The 18,513-nt window shown below is 46.3% G+C and overlaps 1 long non-coding RNA gene across 2 annotated transcripts in view; it reads right to left on the bottom strand.

The window, feature by feature from the left end:
* Positions 1 to 2,353: 2,353 nt before the first annotated feature.
* The window catches only part of LOC137378439 (uncharacterized), a 39,707-nt gene continuing 23,547 nt past the window's right edge, over positions 2,354 to 18,513 (bottom strand). For both annotated transcript variants that reach the window (XR_010976604.1, XR_010976603.1), the window contains exon 3: positions 2,354 to 2,762. This is a non-coding gene — a long non-coding RNA (uncharacterized lncRNA). The remainder of the gene's footprint in view (positions 2,763 to 18,513) is intronic.

Here is an 18,513-nt window from a genome sequence, read left to right as displayed (position 1 = left end):
CTAAAATAGATAAAGTACATAATTGGCCGTATTAGTAACTGGGTAAAACATTTAAATATATGTGACCAGTGGAGAAGAGGAACTGGAGAAAGACAGTGCACTCCTCCAGCCTCAGTCATAACAATTACACTATTTCAAAGAAAAGCAGGGGACTTTTCCCTGGTCAATATTTATCCATCAACCAACATCGCCAAAACAGATTATCTAGTCATTATCAAAATGCAGCTTGTGGGAGCTTGCTGTGTACAAATTGGCTTCCATGTTTCCTAAATTACAACAGTGACTACACTTCAAAAGTACTCCAGTGGCTGTAAAGCACTTTGGGACGTCCTGAGGTCATGAAAGGTGCTACAGAAATTCAAATCTTTCTTCTTCTTTTAAGACCTGTTGAGGGAGGTGGCTGCAAGGGCGGGTTTTGTAGATCCTTTGTCAGCAGGTGATGTTCCTCATTGAGCAAAAACCTATTCCCGTTTGATTACCCAAAGGAGAAATAATCGTATCCCAGGCCTTGTGTGTGCTGCAATGTGTGTTCCCTGCAATTCACTCCATTTGCTGGTTCCTTATTCAAGCTGTATCTATAGTACACACCCTACATATTGTGTGACCTGACCATTAAACTAATGAGCCAGAAAGCACAGTTATTTTATACTTTCGATTGCAGTGAATGATCAAGTCCAGAGCCACAAAAATATTTGATGAGAGCTGGAAAATGTAATAACTGAGCAAATAGTAACACACTCCAAACTATTAATCCAACCAGAGCTCGTGTCACCGTTGTTCAAAATAACACAGATCACTGAGAGTCCTGACAGAAACATTCCTCCAGATCCTCGGAAGTTAATTTCAAGTGGTGACACGACACATGTTAGTCAGCACAAATGGTTTGGTCACTCTAGCTGATCACTGGACGATTGATAACTACCAACAAGGTATAATTGCAGGTTTGAAATCATTCAGATGTCAGGCATAAAGGATGCCTTAAACTTCTTACTTATGTAGATGATGGACCAAACATGGGTTTTATGCCCCCTTCGGCACAAATAGCTTTGGAATTGGCAGAGAAAGGATCCGCTAACTGCTCCTCCCTAACCCTTTCGCTATTTGTCTGCTGACAAATCCATCCTCGTAGCCCACAGCCTTCCCAAGCCAATTGAAAATACAAAATGGCTCTCCTTTAACCAATTGGATGATTCATGACTGTCAGTCAAACTGCCTCTATCCCGCCATTTCCAATAGTTTTATATAATAAACAAAAGTGTTTCAAGAAAATGGGGGATAATAACCTTTTTTAATGCCCCAATAATTTTTCTCCAGGCTGCTGGAAGCAGTGTCCTGGAGATTAAACTGTAATTCCTGGAGACTTCAGGACATTCCCAAAGGGTTGGCAAACCCAACCTACCCACCCCCGCCCCCCCCCCTTCACCTCCCACCTCCACCCCCCCCCCCCCCCCCCCCAGGATTTGCATTAGGCCCACTGCCAGCAAGGCAAGCAATCCAATATTCAGACAGCTGAAACAATTGAACTTCCAGTGGAGGCCCAATAGGTGCTGACTACTTGCCAGCCTTATTGAAAGAGGCCCAATATTGGGCCATCCTCAGGCCTCCTGGTTGAGCCTTGTGCACTGCTTGCACAGCACCAATTTTAGGGCCAAAAATCAGGCTCAGTCCAATTTCCACTCCAAGCCCAGACTGGGTAGACCCTTCCTGAAGGGCAATTATTGTGTTTTCACAACAACCTGGCATCTTGGTCTGGTGCCAGCTCACACTTTACCAGACTTATTGAAGTCCATTTCACATTGGGATTACTAACTCACAACTTCTGGAAAAAATATTTTTTTAAAAGAGGATGAAAGAACAAGACCCTTTTCTAATAACTGCTCCGCTCGCACAAAGCACATGATGGAAAGGTGAGAGGGCTTTCTGTGGGCAGTGATTTCCTCTAGGGAGGAGGATCTGATTGCTGTCTTGGTCTCCTGTTCCAATGCAGTGGAGCATGCAGGCACAAAGCAGCTTCCTGCCCCAGCCACGGTTCATATTTCAGCATAGACACTGCACTCTCAGCCTCAATAAAAATGTGAAGGTTTTATTTGTTCCTTCTATTTATATGGTCTGGAGCTTGAAAAGATAAAGCTCAGCAAATCCTATTAATAAATTTTAAAAGTTTGATTAAAATCAAAAGGTTTAGGAAGTCTGGCTCGGATACGGTGTCAGCAATATTTCCTTTCACCTCTGGGGCTCGAGTTTGAATCCAACCGGGTTTTATGGAACAAAAGCAATGACAAAGGAAGAACTTAACACAACTTAAATTTGCAAAAATGTCTCAAGCGTTTACACAGCAATGGTTACAACTGCCTTTAATTGTCATGCCACAGGGTATTTGCAACACAAGTCAATCAGCATTGCATTAATGCAACAAGATGTTCACCAGGGCAATCAACCTTCATTTGCTGACCCCACCAATCCCCAGGGAAAGGCAACAGCAGAATACCAGGGTACTGCAACGTTTCCCCCATTGCAGGATTTCCAGGAGCCCAGTGTTACAAAAGACAACCAGCTGGGCAATGTCATTGCATCTGTGGGGCTCGGTGATTCCTGCTCCAATGATACCAGTGGCCAGCAGCACAGGTTCATGCAGGGCATTGCTCATGTCCCTGGCAGCAGTCCCACAATTCAGTTATTTCAGCCAATCCGCTGTGTTTGAGTTCCCTGAAGGAGGAGGAGGCCGACTTGAAGTATGATCCATAGGAAACGCTTCTGCTGTTCTGGCAAAGAACATATTGATATACACATATTTAGAAAGTGAATGTAGACAGGATAATGTCATGATCTATCAATGGCAATCATAGTACAGACTATTGTATCATGAGCAAAAGTTTGGATGGTTGGAGTTATCAGCAGGGCTCTTGACGTACAGATCATCCTGGCCTGCTGCATCATGCACATTTCAATGCCCAAAGAGGTCTACCTAAGAAGGAGGTAGAGAAGAAGATCTATTTCAGGCAGCACAAGAGTATGACAGTGACAAAAACCCTGAGGATGTTGCTGCAGGAACACCTATCCAGCCAGCAAGAAGAATAATCTAGGCTCCCTTAAAGCAGACATTAGCCTAAGTGGTCTTTTCGCTAACAGACCTGTGTATGTGTGCACTACACTGCAGCCACAGTAGTAGTGCTCAACCTTGCCCTCTACACAACCTCAATCGCCATGTAATCCCACTCTTGCATTTGCTGCTATCTTTTCTGCTCCAACAGAAGATCTCTAGACAATGTTGGAAAAAAGTGCAACAATTTATTTCTTCATAAGTGACTAGCTAATGTGTGCTCCCTTTTCTTAACCTCACTAATACCCCCGGTCTCTCATTCCAGAGACTTGAGCCCAGGACCGGACTCTTACGTCGGGCTGGAGGCCCCACCCACTGGCAGAAAAAGTCGGGGGCGAGCCTGTCTCCTCCATGCTTGGAAACCATGCCAAGATTTTATGTGGCCAAGGCCCTTAATTGGTCTTGGGAGGGACTTCCGTCCCTCTGAGGCAGGAAGTCCCGCCTCCAAGAGCTACCAGCCAATCAGTAGGCCGGCAGTTCTTCAGTCCCAGCAGAGCCACTGCTGGGACTGCACCCAGCCAGGACTGGCAACATGGAGGAAGCCCCATGCAGCCAAGTGTGTTGGGCCTCACCGGGGACCATCAGCCGAGCCCTGGTGAGGCCAAGTGGGGGGGGGGAGGTTGCTCAAAGAGGGATGGAGGTGCGCCAGGCAAGACAGCTTGTGCTGCAGGGGGGACCCTCCGTCTCGCACAGGGTGCCTGATCAGGAGGGCCTCTCCACAGCCCGCAAGGAGGCTGCCAGGTTTTACTGGCAACCTTCTGTGCTACTGAATCGCCTGCCCGCTGCTAGTAATATATCAGTGGCGGCAGGAAGAGGCCCTTAAGTGGCAAATAACTGGCTACTTCAGGGTTTTAATTGGCCTGGGGCAGGTGGGCCATTTGTCACCTCCACCACAACTGGTAAAATTACAGCAGGGAAGGGAAGTTGATCGGAACAGCATCCCCCCGCCTCCCATTCAATTTTACGCCCCCCTCCCCCGCCCAGTCCTGCGGGGGGTATAAAATTCCAGCCCATAATCCCATCTGACACTCCCTGTGCAGTACTGACACAGAGCTGCACTGTTGCTGTCATTCAAATGAGACATTAAACCATGGTCCTGTCCGCTCTCTGAGATGGATATAACAGATCACATGGCACTCCGTGAAGAAGAGCAGCAGAGCCAATATTAATCCTTCAGTCATGACCTAAAACAGATTATCTGGACATTTATGGCAATGTTGCTTGTGGGAGCTTGCTGTGTGTAAATTGGCTGCCACGTTTCCTAATTACAACAGTGACTACACTTCAAAAAGTACTTTATTTACTGTAAACCACTTTCAGATGTCCTGAGGTTGGGAAAGGTGCAATATAAATGCAAAGTTTGAGCTGCCAGTAAACCTCAGCGTCATCCAAGCTATTCCAAATTAAAGGTTAGCATTCTAGAAGCCACACTCATCCCTAATTGGAGCACACGGAAGGGAAGTTACTTTAAGGAAACTGACCCCATTTTATCCAGATTGCCGTGACCTCTTTGCCAGCACCTCACCCAGATTCTGGGTTAAGTGTCTGGGATGGTTATCACAGGTCGCAGTCAGCCATGTAATCTGACTAAAGCCTTCAACTCAGCACGAATGTAACAAATGCTCCCTGCGAAAGATTTCAATTCATTATTGTGACATAAAGAAGTTTAAATACAGAAAATGATTGCCATGCACAAGTTGGAAGAGCATCAAAAGCTGTCAGATATCCATCAGACTGCTATGAATTTGCTTTGTGCGGTGTCTGAGGCAAAATCATCTGTAAATTTCATTGTCATTGACTTGCAACCTGTGTAATAGTCTATGTGGAAAGAATCTATTGACTTCCTGCTGCACCAGACACATAACTCCTCGCCCTCGCTAACAGATGCACTGTTTAACAAACAAACTATGCCCCTGGGTAAGTGTGTGAGACAGGAGAGATTCAGCTTCTGGCTGAAAGGGATTATTTTCGCTCCATGTGACATATTTTATTGAGTCGATTGCATAATTAAGTCACCTTGAATAAGTCTACTTTGCAGAGGGAGGATAAAGGGACAGAAAGACAAAGCGAGAGGGAGAAACAGACAGATACACACAGAAAGAGACTGAGACAGACAGACAGAGGCATTGAGGGATAGATAAAGATACAGATAGTGATACAGAGACACAGACAACAGAGAGTTGGGGACAGATAGTGATAGATACAGAGAAACAGAGACACAGACTGGGAGATTGACAGACAGCCTGTGAAGAGCAGATAGAGATACAGGGCTGAATTAAAAGCTCTCCACAGAAAATGGCAGCAGTCCCGCGTGTCACGAGAGCGAATGCACCGCTGCGATTACGCAGTTGGCGGCCATTTAACAGAATGGAGGCGGCCGTCTCCTCCAATCACATGGCAGCAGTGGCAGGCGAGACGTCGTTTGTGGCATCAGCTGATGTCGGAGCAGGTGCTGGCACCATTTTTAAAAGCTTGCCAGCCCTGTATTCACTTCTTCCTTGCAGTTCACAGCAGCTCATTTATCTGAAACATTTCCCAATTAATATCACTGTCAACTTCAACAAACAGTAACCTCCCCCCCACCCCCGTAAGACTGCAGAGGATGTCAGAGGTCTGAACAAGGCTGGCCTCACGCTTCAATGCCTCCCTGCTGATTCTCCTCCAGGCTGCAAGGGAAAGGCGGGAGGTTCTTTTCCCCAGAGATTTCAGTAAGAGGTCCTCCCGCCTGACCAAGCAAGCCTGGATGGAGATCGCTCAGCCCCAGTTAATTCCTTAATACTGTGAGTCAGTATGAGATACATCACATCCCCTAGTTGGTGACGAGGGGCCACGACAGCAGAATATTCATGGTGAAACTTATACCATTTTATAATTGTAACATTCTTCTTCTTGCAGGAGAAGAGGATCCATTAATAAGAGGGAGACGGCCAGGAACTGTGGCAGTGTCCCAGATATATGTGCTCTCAGCCAGCTCGAAGAATAGGCCCTAGAACTAGCGGGGAGTGAAGGCGGATGTGCTATATCAGAGTGATCATTGCCGATCATCGCAAAATTCATTAATGACGGAGAGCTACCTCTGGCATGTGTGCCATAACGGGATATGGACAGCCTAACCTACATATGTTTTTGTTGTATCCTGCAGGTGGGAGTTCGCAGGTGACTGCAGTCCCAGAAGGTCTCCCATCAACCTCTGAGGAGGAGCAACACTCAGAGAATGCACCTTCCCATGACTTTCCAGCATCTTCAACCAGCGCAGATACTTTCACCTCGTTGATAAACCGCTCGGCTTTAGAATCAGGGTCACAAGCTGGTGAAAGGGCAGCAAATACAGCCAAGCCTCTGACAGTCAGAGGACTGTGGGTGTCCAGGCCCATGCTGAGCCCCAGGCTGATGATGACCCTCTGGTATCGACAGCACAGGCCATGCTGGAGTTGCAGGGAGAAGTAAGGTAACATCTGGCAGAGATGTCAGAGGCCATAAGCAGCCATAAGCAGATGATGGAGGAGTCTAAACATACCATAACTGCTGCCATGTCCCAGGCATATGCGTGCATGGCTTCCTCCATCGAGAGGTTGGCGACCCTCATGGAGAGCTACATTCCACAGATGTGCCAGGACCTGCAAACCCTCCTCTTGACCATGACTTCAGATCAGCAGTGGAAAGGTGAGAGAACGACTGGGAGCCTAGAGAGTTTTCCCACTCCTAGTCCTTTTCTGGTTAACAGGGAGGTTCCAACCAGTCTTGAGAGGGAGGAGAAGAGGCTGCACTCCACGTCTAGGGGCTCCCCTCAGGGCACGTTGAGTGTGCACACCGGCTCCTCATCCCGTCCACCAGCGAGCCCAGCTCCAGCAGCTGCAATACCTGAGGAGAGTTCTGCACCCTTCCAGGAAAACTTCAGGCAGCTGGGACCCTCCAGGCCTCAGGCAGCCAGAGGACGGCCGCTGAAGTCATCACACACCAAGGGGCAGCATGATCAGCAGCCTGCTTCCAGCCCAGCTGCTAGCACAGGAGTCACACCCTGTAGGAACACCTGCAAGCATATAAAGAAAATCACCAAGCCACACATAGGTATTCAATATGTTATCAATATGTTATGTCCAATGCAATTAAACACTCCTTTGAACGAACATAAGAACATAAGAAATAGGAGCAGGAGTAGGCCATTCAGCCCCTCAAGCCTGCCCTGCCATTCAATAAGATCATGGCTGATCTGTCCCAGGCCTCATCTTCTCTTTCGGGCCTGCTCCGCATAACCCTCGACTCCCCGAGATTTCAAAAATCTATATATCTCCTCCTTAAATACATTTAGTGATCTAGCCTCCACAACTCTCTGAGGTAGAGAATACCAGAGATTCACCACCCTCTGACAGAAGAAATTCCTTCGCAACTCAGTTTTAAATGTGTGCCCCCTTATTCTGTAATTATGTCCCCTAGTTTGAGATTCCCCCACTAGTAGAAACATCTTCTCAACTTCTACCCTGTCAAGCCCCCTTAAAATCTTATATGTTTCTGTAAGATCACCTCTTATTCTTCTAAATTCCAATGAATAAAGGCCTAACCTGTTTAGCCGTTCTTGATAAGACAGCCCCTTCATCCCAGGAATCAGCCCAGTGAACATTTTCTGAACTGCCTCCAATGCTAGTATGTCCTTCTTTAAATATGGGGACCAAAACTGTCCACAGTACTCCAGGTGTGGCCTCACCAACACCCTGTACAGTTGAAATAAGACCTCCTTATTTTTAAACTCTAACCCCCTAGCAATAAAGGCCAAAATTCCATTTGCCTTCCTAATTACTTGCTGCATCTGGATGCTAACCTTCTGTGTTTCATGTTCAAGAACACCCAGATCCCTCTGTACTGTAGTATTTTGTAATCTTTCTCCATCTAAATAATAATCTGCCTTTTTATTCTTCCTACCAAAGTGGATTACCTCACACTTTCCCACATCGAACACCATCTGCCAAGTTTTTGCCCACTCACTTAACCTATCTCTATCCCTTTGCAGATTCTTTGTGTCCTCATCACAACATGCCTTCGCACCTATTTTTGTATCGTCAGCAAATTTGGATACACTACACTCTGTCCCTTCCTCCAAGTCATTTATATAGATAGTAAATAGTTGATGCCCTAGGACTGATCCTTGTGGCACCACACTAGTTACGGCTTTCCAACCTGAAAAAGACCCATTGATCCCGACTCTCTCCCTTCTGCGTGTTAGCCAATCCTCAATCCATGCCAACACATTACCCCCAATACCCTGAGCTCTTATTTTGTGCAATAACCTTTTATGTGGCACCTTATCAAACGCCTTCTGAAAATCCAAATACACTACATCTACTGGTTCTCCGTTATCCACTCTGCTTGTTATATCCTCAAAGAACTCTAACAAATTTGTCAAACATGATTTCCCTTTCATAAAACCATGTTGGCTCTGTTTGATTACATTATGTTTTTCTAAATGCCCTGCTATTTCTTCCTTAATAATGGACTCTAGCATTTTCCCAATGACTGATGTTAAGCTAACTGGCCTATAGTTTCCTGCTTTCTGTCTCCTTCCTTTCTTGAATAGAGGCGTCACATTAGTGGTTTTCCGATCCGTTGGTACCCTACCAGGATCCAGAGAGTTTTGGTATATTATGACCAATGCCTCCACTATCTCTGCAGCCACTTCTTTTAAAACCCTTGGATGCAGGCCATCAGGTCCTGGCGACTTATCTGCCTTTAGTCCCATCAGTTTGTCCAGCACCTTTTCCCTCATGATAGAGTTTGTTACAAGTTCCTCCCTCCCATTTACACCATGCTCATCTATTATTGTTGGGATGTTTACAGTGTCCTCCACCATGAAGACCGATGCAAAACATTGGGTTAAATTATCTGCCATTTCCCTGTTCTCTGTTATTAATTCCTCAGTCTCATCCTCTAAGGGTCCCACACTTACTTTAGCTACTCTCTTCCTTTTAATGTACCCGTAGAAGCTCTTACTGTTTGTTTTTATATTTCTTGCCAATTTACTCTCATAATCAATTTTCTCTCTCTTTATTAGTTTTTTAGTCATCCGCTGCTGGTTTCTAAAAAATTCCCAATCCTTTGGCCTACCACTCGTTTTCGTCGCTTTGTATGCCTTTGTTTTTGATTTGATACTCTCCTTAACTTCCTTTGTTATCCACGGGTGTTTCATCATTCTCTTCAAGTCCTTCCTTCTAACTGGAATAAATGTTTGCTGTGTGTTATGAAATATCTGCTTAAAAATCTGCCACTGCTCATCTAATGACTTCCCCTGTAGTCTATCTTCCCAGCCCGATTTAGACAACTCTTTCTTCATACCTCTGTAATTGCCCTTGTTTAAGTTGAAGATACTGGTTTGAGACCCGAATTGCTGACCCTCAAACTGAATTTGAAATTCTACCATGTTATGATCGCTTCCCCCTATAGGATCCTTAACAATGAGATCTCTTATTAATTCCACCTCATTACACAATACCAAATCTAAAATAGCCTGTTCCCTGGCAGGTTCTGCAATGTATTGTGCCAATCATTATCCATCATTGTGCAAAACCCAGGTTCCATCACGCCTTAATTGTGAGGTTCTGAATTCCAATATACCTCTCAGTGCAGTGCCAATGTTACCACGGCCCTCATTATCATGGCAATATGACTGCAGATCTAATTAACATATGCTCTCCCATGGGCACTAGTGCACAATGCAACTGGTCGGCATTCAGGTAACACAGAAGTGAAGGAGGCAGAAGACTACATGCATGAAGGTGAGTCTTTATTGGATTCTCAGTGAGTGGACATCAGGGTGGCAGAAAGCAGGTTATCATGAGGTTGTCTCCTGCCTCCTTTGCGTGTCATTCACCATGGCTGGCCTCCATTGCGTGTCGTTCGCCATGTCTGGCCTCCATTGCTGTTTTATCATCTTCCTTGGTTGCTTGGCTTTGTCTCCCCTCCGCATCCTTTTCATCAGGCATACCATCCTCATGTAAGGCCTCCCCCCTCTGCAGTACTAGATTGTGTAGAGCACAGCAGACCACCACAACACGTGAGACCGTCTCTGGGGCATACTGTAGTGCTCCACCGGATTGATCAAGGCAGCGGAACCTCATCTCCAGCAGCCCAATGGCCTACTTGATGGTTGCTCGAGTGAAGCTGTGGCAAGCAATTGTACCTCTCCTCCACAGTATTGCAAGGTTTCCTCACAGGTGTGGGAAGCCATGTTTTCAATGGGTAGCCCTTGTCCCCGAGAATTAATTCCTGAAGGCAAGTGGAGGGATTGAAAAGCTGAGGCACCTGGGACTGTTGAAGTATGTAGGCATCATGGCTGTTTCCTGGGAAGTGAGCAGACACCTGTAGGAGATGCTTTTGGTGGTTGCAAACCAGTTAAACACATATTGAATGGAAGCCCTTCCTGTTGATGTAGGCAAGTGGGAGCCTTGATGGCCACATGCGTGCAATCAATTACACGTTGCACCTGTGGGAATCTAGCTATGGCCCCAAAACTATGGCCTTCTCAGCCTGACTGTCAGGGTTGGTCCGGTAGCGCACAGAGTCGCTGGCCCTCATGAACAGGGCATTGGTCACCTCCATGATACAGCAGGGTGCTGCAGCCTGGGAGACCCCACACATGCCCCCGGTGGATCCCTGGAAAGATCCAGATGTGTCGAAGTTGAGTGGCATGGCTATCTTTAGGGCCACTGGCATAGGGTGACCCCCAAGTCCCATAGGTCACAAATCGCCCTGCAGAAAGCTGCATTAGTCTATAGCGGCCTCCCTGAGAGCCGAAGCCTTCACTGACAGTGTCACTCGGATATTTGGAGGTAGGTGATTCATGTCCTGTAGACTCTCTGGTGTACATGGGCGCTTCCTGGCCTGTCCGGCTGCTGCTGTTTATGTCTTGGAGCTTCAGGATCAGGCCTCTTGTGCCCACCTCTGTCAGAGGCACCTTAACACACCAAGGGGATCCAAAAACACTGTGGGTATGAATAGAGATGAGCTTGCCTTGGCAACTATGCTTGTTAATCTTTGCTCGTCTGGATGCCTGATGTGCCTCAAGACTAAAGGTTATTGTTGGTCTACCATCTATTCCAGCTGTGTGAGACAGCACACACATTACAACATCCTTTATGATACCCACTAATGACCCCCTGATACACACAACCCTCTTGTAGAGAGTGAAGGAACAGCGATATAGTTCCAAGTCAGGATGGTGTGCGGCTTGGAGGGGAACTTGCAGGTGGTGGTGTTCTCATGCATCTGTTGCCCTTGTCTTTCTAGGTGGAAGAGGTCGCGGGTTTGGAAGGTGCTGTCTAAGGAGTCTTGGTGAGTTGCTGCAGTGTGTCTTGTAGACGGTACACACTGCTGCCACTGTGCGTTGGTGGTGGAGGGAGTGAAGTTTGAAGGTGATGGATGGGGTACCAATCAAATGGGCTGCTTTGTCCTGGATGGTGTCGAGCTTCTTGTTGGAGCTGCACACATCCAGGCAAGTGGAGAGTATTCTAATTCTCTACCTCAGAGGGCTGTGGAAGTTCAGTCATTGAGTTTGTTTAAAGCAGAGATTGACAGATTTCTAAATACCAATGACATAAAGGGATATGGGGATAGTGTGGGGAAAAGGTATTGAAGTGGATGGTCAGCCATGATCGTATTGAATGGCGGAGCAGGCTCGGTGGGCTGAATGGCCTACTCCTGCTCCTATGATCCTATGTTCCTATCACACTTCTGGCCTTGTAGATGGTGGACAGGCTTTGGGGAGTCAGAAGGTGAGTTACTCGCTGCAGAATTCCCAGCTTCTGACCTGCTCTTATAGCCACAGTATTTATGTGGCTGGTCCAGTTCAGTTTCTGGTCAATGGTAACCCCCAGGATGTTGATAGTCAGAGATTCAGCGATGGTAATGCCATTGAACATACGGGGAGATGGTTAGATTCTCTCTTGTTTGAGATGGTCATTGCCTGGCATTTGTGTGGTGCGAATGTTACTTGCCATTTATCAGCCCAAGTCTTGATGTTGTCCAGGTCTTGCTGCATTTGGACTAGGACTGCTTCAGTATCTGAGGAGTTGTGAATGGTGCTGAACATTGTGCAATTATCAGCAAACATCCCCACTTCTGACCTTTTGATGGAGGGAAGGTCATTGATGAAGCAGCTGAAGATGGTTGGGCCTAGTACACTACCCTGAGGAACTCCTGCGGTGAAGTCCTGGACTGAGATGATTGATCTCCAACAACCACAACCATCTTCCTTTGTGCTAGGTATGACTCCAGCCAGTGGAGAGTTTTCCCCCGATTCCCATTGACTTCAGTTTTGCTAGGGCTCCTTGGTGCCAAACTTGGCAAAGTGCTGCCTTGATGTCATCTCTCATCTCACCTCTGGAGTTGAGCTCTTTTGTTCATGTTTGGACAAAGGTTGCAATGAGGTTAGCAGCTGAGTGTCCCTGACGGAACCCAAACTGAGCGTCACTGAGCAGGTTATTGCGCAGCAAGTGCTGCCTTACAGAGCCCCCCAACATGCACAGCCCCCTTGCAGAGCTCCTCAATAAATAGAACCTACTTGCACAGCCCCCTATACACAGAGCCCCTTTGGACACCCTAAATCAGCATAGCGGCAATGGCTGCAGAATCCCCCCACTGCAATGTGCTGCAATGGTCAGGGTACCTTCTCTTTTGCGGCATGAAGGCCTCTCGCCTCAGTGCTGCCAGCTTTTGACAGTCGCAAATCCGAAGCCATGTGAGTGCTGCACATCAGCTGCAAAATAACGGGCCATTCGTAAAATCGCAAATAATTACATTCAAATTAATGCTAAACAGCATTTCAGCAATTTAGACTAGGTTACCATCGCGTCAGGGAGTCAATATGGCCATGGTACTTCCCCATCTCAGCACACTGCAATACGGCGCTGGGTTTTGCGGTGGACGGCTCCACAGTGATTCTCCATCCCCCCACACCACCAAATCCACCTCAGACAAGAACACCAAATTCAGCCCACAGAGTGAAGGGGAGGGACAGGGAAATGGTGAGTGATAGAGAAACAACGAAAATTGAAAAATAGAACCAGGAGTATGCTATTCCGCCCTTCAAGCCTGTGCTGCCATTTAATTAGATCATACTTGGTTTGCATCTCAACTCCATTTACTCCATATTCCTTGATACACTAACCCAACAAAATGTTATCACTCATGATGCAGATAAAGAGAGATATAGACAGAAACACAGAGAGACAGAAACAGAAGGGGTGATGTTATTATACCTGCCTGTCGAGTGGAAAACAGGCAGACAAGCAGTTATAATTGCTTGTGGAACTCACCCGCTGATGTCCTGCTCTCTTCCCATTTGCCACAAGTTTAATCTGTTGTTCTGAACAGACAAGAATCTGCCGGGTCCTTCTTTAGCTATGTAGTTAGGGCTCCAATGATGTTATCAGGGCCCGACTGCTATTTCGATCAGGGCTGTGAGAAGGGAAGTGGAAGCAGCTTTCTCCTAAGTCAATTAAATGGGAAAAGGAACACCGAAGTCCAACAAGGGATTTTGTTAGAAACTTTCCCTGTGGGACTCGGAAGAACAGGAGTAGGTTTAAGCCCTTCCTGCCCTGGGGTCCCCATTTCCCTACCCCTACCCCCGGCCCCATTACCGCCCAATCACGAGGCCCTCTTGGATCCCCCATGAGTTAACTTGAGTGCCGGTAACCTTTCCTTCAGTGTCCAGTGGTGGTGGGGTGGGGGGTCTCCTGTTTCCCAACATCATGCTCCCATCCCTTGGCCAGCTGACGTTCCCACTAGTCTCGGGGGGAGAACTGACTGGGGGTCGTGCTGATTATCATCCTGAAGTTACAAATTGGCTTTATATAGAATGAGGTTGAACATGAAAAAGAGATTGGGGGTAATTATCACCTCCCTCACTTGGTGATAACGAGGCAGTGACAGCCTCAAAATGGAGTTGGTCACCTTACCACTCCATTAATACTGGCAATGCGGCTAAATCCATTTTGATAGGGGCCAATGGCAAGTATCCAAAGCACCCATCTGTCTCAGACAAGTGGCCTGTTTTAATAGGGACCTAACTAGGATCCTAATTACCATTTTGGGTCAGATCTGGCTGATCAGTACCATGGATGATGGAAGAGAAGAGGCACACTTAAAGGCAAGCCTTGGGCTGCTGCTGTCCTGGGTCCCCCCACCTCCCCTCAAGATTGTGACCTCTCCTCTCGCCCTCATGGGCTTAACATGCTGGCAGCTGCTCCGCCCCAATTTTCAGTGATAAATCTGGCAAATTAAAATAATTCCAGGCGGGGTCTTGACAATCACGGGGCCTTTTCACCATTGGAACAGATGACCAAACAACTCTCATTTAGAACCGAGATGAGGAGAAATTTCTTCACTCAGAGGGTGGTGAACCTGTGGAATTCTCTACCGCAGAAGGCAGTGGAGGCCAAGTCATGAAATATATTCAAGAAGGAGAGAGATATATTTCTTAATGCCAAAGGGATCAAGGGATATGGGGAAAAAGTGAGAACAGGGTAATGAATTAGACAATCAGCCATGATCTTTTTTGAATGGCGGTGCAGACCGAAGGGCTGAAGGGCCTACTCCTGCTCCTATTTTCTATGTTTCTATGTTAACTTGCTCCTCCACTTTGACCCTAAAAGTCAAAATCTATCCTCAGGAGAGAAAAAACAGATTTGTACCTCATCAGCTCTCTCAGAAACATTTCAAAGCGCTTCATGTAGATTTTCCATCCAAGGTATTAGCTTGCACAAGGGCCAAGATATCAAGCTGCAATCTTTTTTTTGTTGTCTGTAGAAGTTTTTAGCTCAATGAATGTTCCTGAGATTTCCCAACCTCCTTTGTGCATTCTGCTGACTCAGGCAGTAAAGGCCCGAGTCAATTCAGCCTCTCTGGAAGTCAGTCCTTAAAGCTGTATCATCTAAATATATCACCCTTACCCACACTCCATGTACAGACCCAGACACACCAGCCTGGGCACTGTCAAGGGTAACTGCTTTGGAATCTAACGTGCAAATAGTATTCTCCACAGGGTGCAGCCAGTAAAAGTCACCACAACATTGAGTTTTTATGCCTCTGGCTCTTTCCAAGCTACCTCAGGGGATGTTTTCAACATCAGACAATCTGCAGTGCAGACATTAGTCAAGTAGGTCACCATTTATCAACTTCCCCATGGAAGACTGGCAGCAGAATGTGAGGATACAGCAGTTTTTCTACATCTCCCATAGTAAGGTTGGCCTGGAGTACCGAATAGGGCCAATCTCCTTTCACACAGAGACAAAGAGAGACAGAGAATGACAGATAAACAGATGGATAGAGATAGAGAGGCATGGAGAGAGAGAACGGCAGAGACAGACAAATTGATTGAGACGGGGGAGAGAAAGAGAATGATAGAGATAGGCTAATCGAGAGTTACAGAGAGAGAGAAACAGACAGACAGGAAGAAAGACAGAAAGAGAATGAAAAAGGCAGTGATGGAGAGGGAGTATGACAGAGTCAGACAGATGGCTAGAAACATGAGAGAGGAGAAAGGAAGGTAGATGGACAGAAATGGAGAGACAGAAACAGACAGAGAGGATAACAAACAGATAAAAGCAGTGAGACAAGGGCTGCTCCCATAAAACATAATAAGAAAAGGCAGATGAAATCAATAATTTATAGCAAGTTTTATGTAAAGATATTCAGAGGTAATGCGATTTCACCTATGCTGTAAATTACACCATCACTGCCTACATTTGCTGTGAGTGTTCTTTCAAGAAACCTAACGGGGGGCATGTCATTCAGATTTACTCGTGATTGATGGGGTCGACCTAATTCCATCGCCTGAACATCAGGCAACTAATTGATGTGGATTTAACCATTTAGAATCAGGCCAAAGGCTGACTCAGATTATGGAGCTTTTTTTTTACTTTTGTTTTTAATTGTTGTTTTTTCTGGGTAAAGTTTGGCCCATTTTTGTCTCCTTTCTCCTTTTCCCAGCCTCACACTTGAAGCATGGGCATAGCCTTCCCCAAGATCACTGTCAATGCCTCCTGCTGCCAGCGAAAACCAGGTACCAGGCATGCTGCTCTCTTCCAATTCCCCCTTCTCCTTGCTGAAAAACACAGCTACCTCTGCTCGATGCTTCCCCTCTTGACACCTCTGAGTAAGGACTCAGAGCTGTATTTATCCCAGTCCAGGTTCTCCCATTTGACCATCATAACCTCAGCAGATATCCTAGATAAACAGACTTTTCACAGATCAGGAATTCCTAAAGAAATTCCCCCATAAATATATTTCAGGGTTGTTGGTTGAGGGAAGTAATATTGACAAGGACACCAGAAGGACTCCCCTGCTCTTCTTCTAATAGTTCCACTTGATCTTTTATGTCTACCTCAGAGAACAGATTCCCGTCCCAAGTGCAGTCTCCCCATTGTAATGTAGGCAAAGACTTGAGACACAATTTAGGCTAACATTCAAAGGCAGTACTGAGGGACTGCTGCATTATTGGAAGTGCTATTCTTTGCGTAAAATGCAGAAGTGAGGTCCAGTTTGTTAAATGTGTTTAATTGTATGCAGGTGGTGAACATTATCTGGAGATTCACCTAGGCACAAACTGAAACTGTGATTATTGGGTTAGAAGGTGCCTGATTGTAATGTGCAACTCTACAAATAAATGCTTATAACAGTGTGTTAAGATTGGCTCCAGTTTTATCCTTCATCAGCTGGCTCTCTGGACTAGAACACCGTCTGCCCTCTTAGATGAGCATAAAAGATCCAAGTCATTATTGGTGGAAGAACAACAAAGCTTTCCCTGTACCCAAACAACACTCCTCCCACAAACAACATCTGGTCATTTACCTTATTGCTGTTTGTGGAATCTTGCTCTGTGTAAATTGGCTACTGCATTTGCCTACATCACAACAGACACTACATGTCAACAGTGTGTCATTGGCTGTGAAGTGCTTTGGGATGCCCTGAGAACACCCAAGGTGAGAAGCCGAAGATAATGTTCTTCCCAATGTTTAATTGGAGGAAATTGTGGCTCATCCAGGACAAACAGTTTGACAACACACTTCAGCTGGGCTCAGATTCTGAATTAACTAGATTTACTTACAGAAAATAAGCAAGTAGAGCCCATACAAAACAGCAACAATCTATATACAATGATAGCTGTAAAAGGCCTGGACAGAGAGAACTGCACACTGCTCCAGACAGCAGCCAATATTGTCCAAAGGTAAGTTGTTATGGTCAGGTGAGGAGAAGTCAAATGGCTTCCCTCTTTTCCCTCTCCTTGTTTGACCACAACAGGTTTAATTCTTTCTTAAAGTGGAGGTACTGGCCAATTCAGTAGGTGTTTGATTACTTACTTACTATGATCATAACAAGAACCAATCGGACAAGTTTTCTTGAGTTCAACTAAAAAGAGGGTTTTTTAAAATTCATTCATGGGATGTGGGCGTCACTGGCTATGCCAGCATTTATTGCCCATCCCTAATTGCCCTTGAGAAGGTGGTGGTGAGCTGCCTTTTTAAACCGCTGCAGTCCATGTGAGGTAGGTACACCCACAGTGCTGTTAGGAAGGGAGTTCCAGGATTTTGACCCAGCGACAGTGAAGGAACGGTTCCAAGTCAGGATGGTGTGTGACTTGGACAGGAAATTGCAGGTGGTGATGTTCCCATGCATCTGCTGCTCTTGTCCTTCGAGGTGGTAGAGGTCGCGGGTTTGGAAGGTGCTGTCTAAGGAGCCTTGGTGCATTGCTGCTGTGCATCTTGTAGATGGTGCACACTGCTGCCACTGTACGTCGGTGGTGAAGGGAGTGAATGTTTGTGGATGGTGTGTCAGTCAAGCGGGCTGCTTTGTCCTGGATGGTGTCGAGCTTCTTGAGTGTTGTTGGAACTGCTGACTTGTGCCTTGTAGATGGTGGACAGGCTTTGGGAGTCAGGAGGTGAGTTACTTGCCACAGGATTCCTATCCTCTGACCTGCTCTTGTAGCCATGGTATTTATATGGCTACTCCAGTTCAGTTTCTGGTCAATGGTAGACCCTAGGATGTTAATAGTGGGGGATTCCGCGATGGTAATGCCATTGAATGTCAAGGGGAGGTGGTTAGATTCTCTCTTGTTGCAGATGGTCATTGCCTGGCACATGTGTGGCGCAAATGTTACTTGCCACTTATCAGCCCAAGCCTGGATATTGTCCAGGTCTTGCTGCATTTCTACATGGACTGCTTCAGTATTTGAGGAGTCGCAAATGGTGCTGAACATTGTGCAATCATCAGCGAACACCCCCACTTCTGACCTTATGATTGAAGGAAGGTCATTAATGAAGCAGCTGAAGATGGTTGGGCCTAGGACACTATCCTGAGGAACTCCTGCAGTGATGTCCTGGAGCTCAGATGATTGACCTCCAACAACTACAACCATCTTCCTTTGCGCT

Source organism: Heterodontus francisci, chromosome 16 (genome assembly GCF_036365525.1).
Source record: "Heterodontus francisci isolate sHetFra1 chromosome 16, sHetFra1.hap1, whole genome shotgun sequence".
NCBI classification, from domain to species: Eukaryota; Metazoa; Chordata; class Chondrichthyes; order Heterodontiformes; family Heterodontidae; genus Heterodontus; species Heterodontus francisci.
This window is presented reverse-complemented; position numbering and strand designations above follow the sequence as displayed.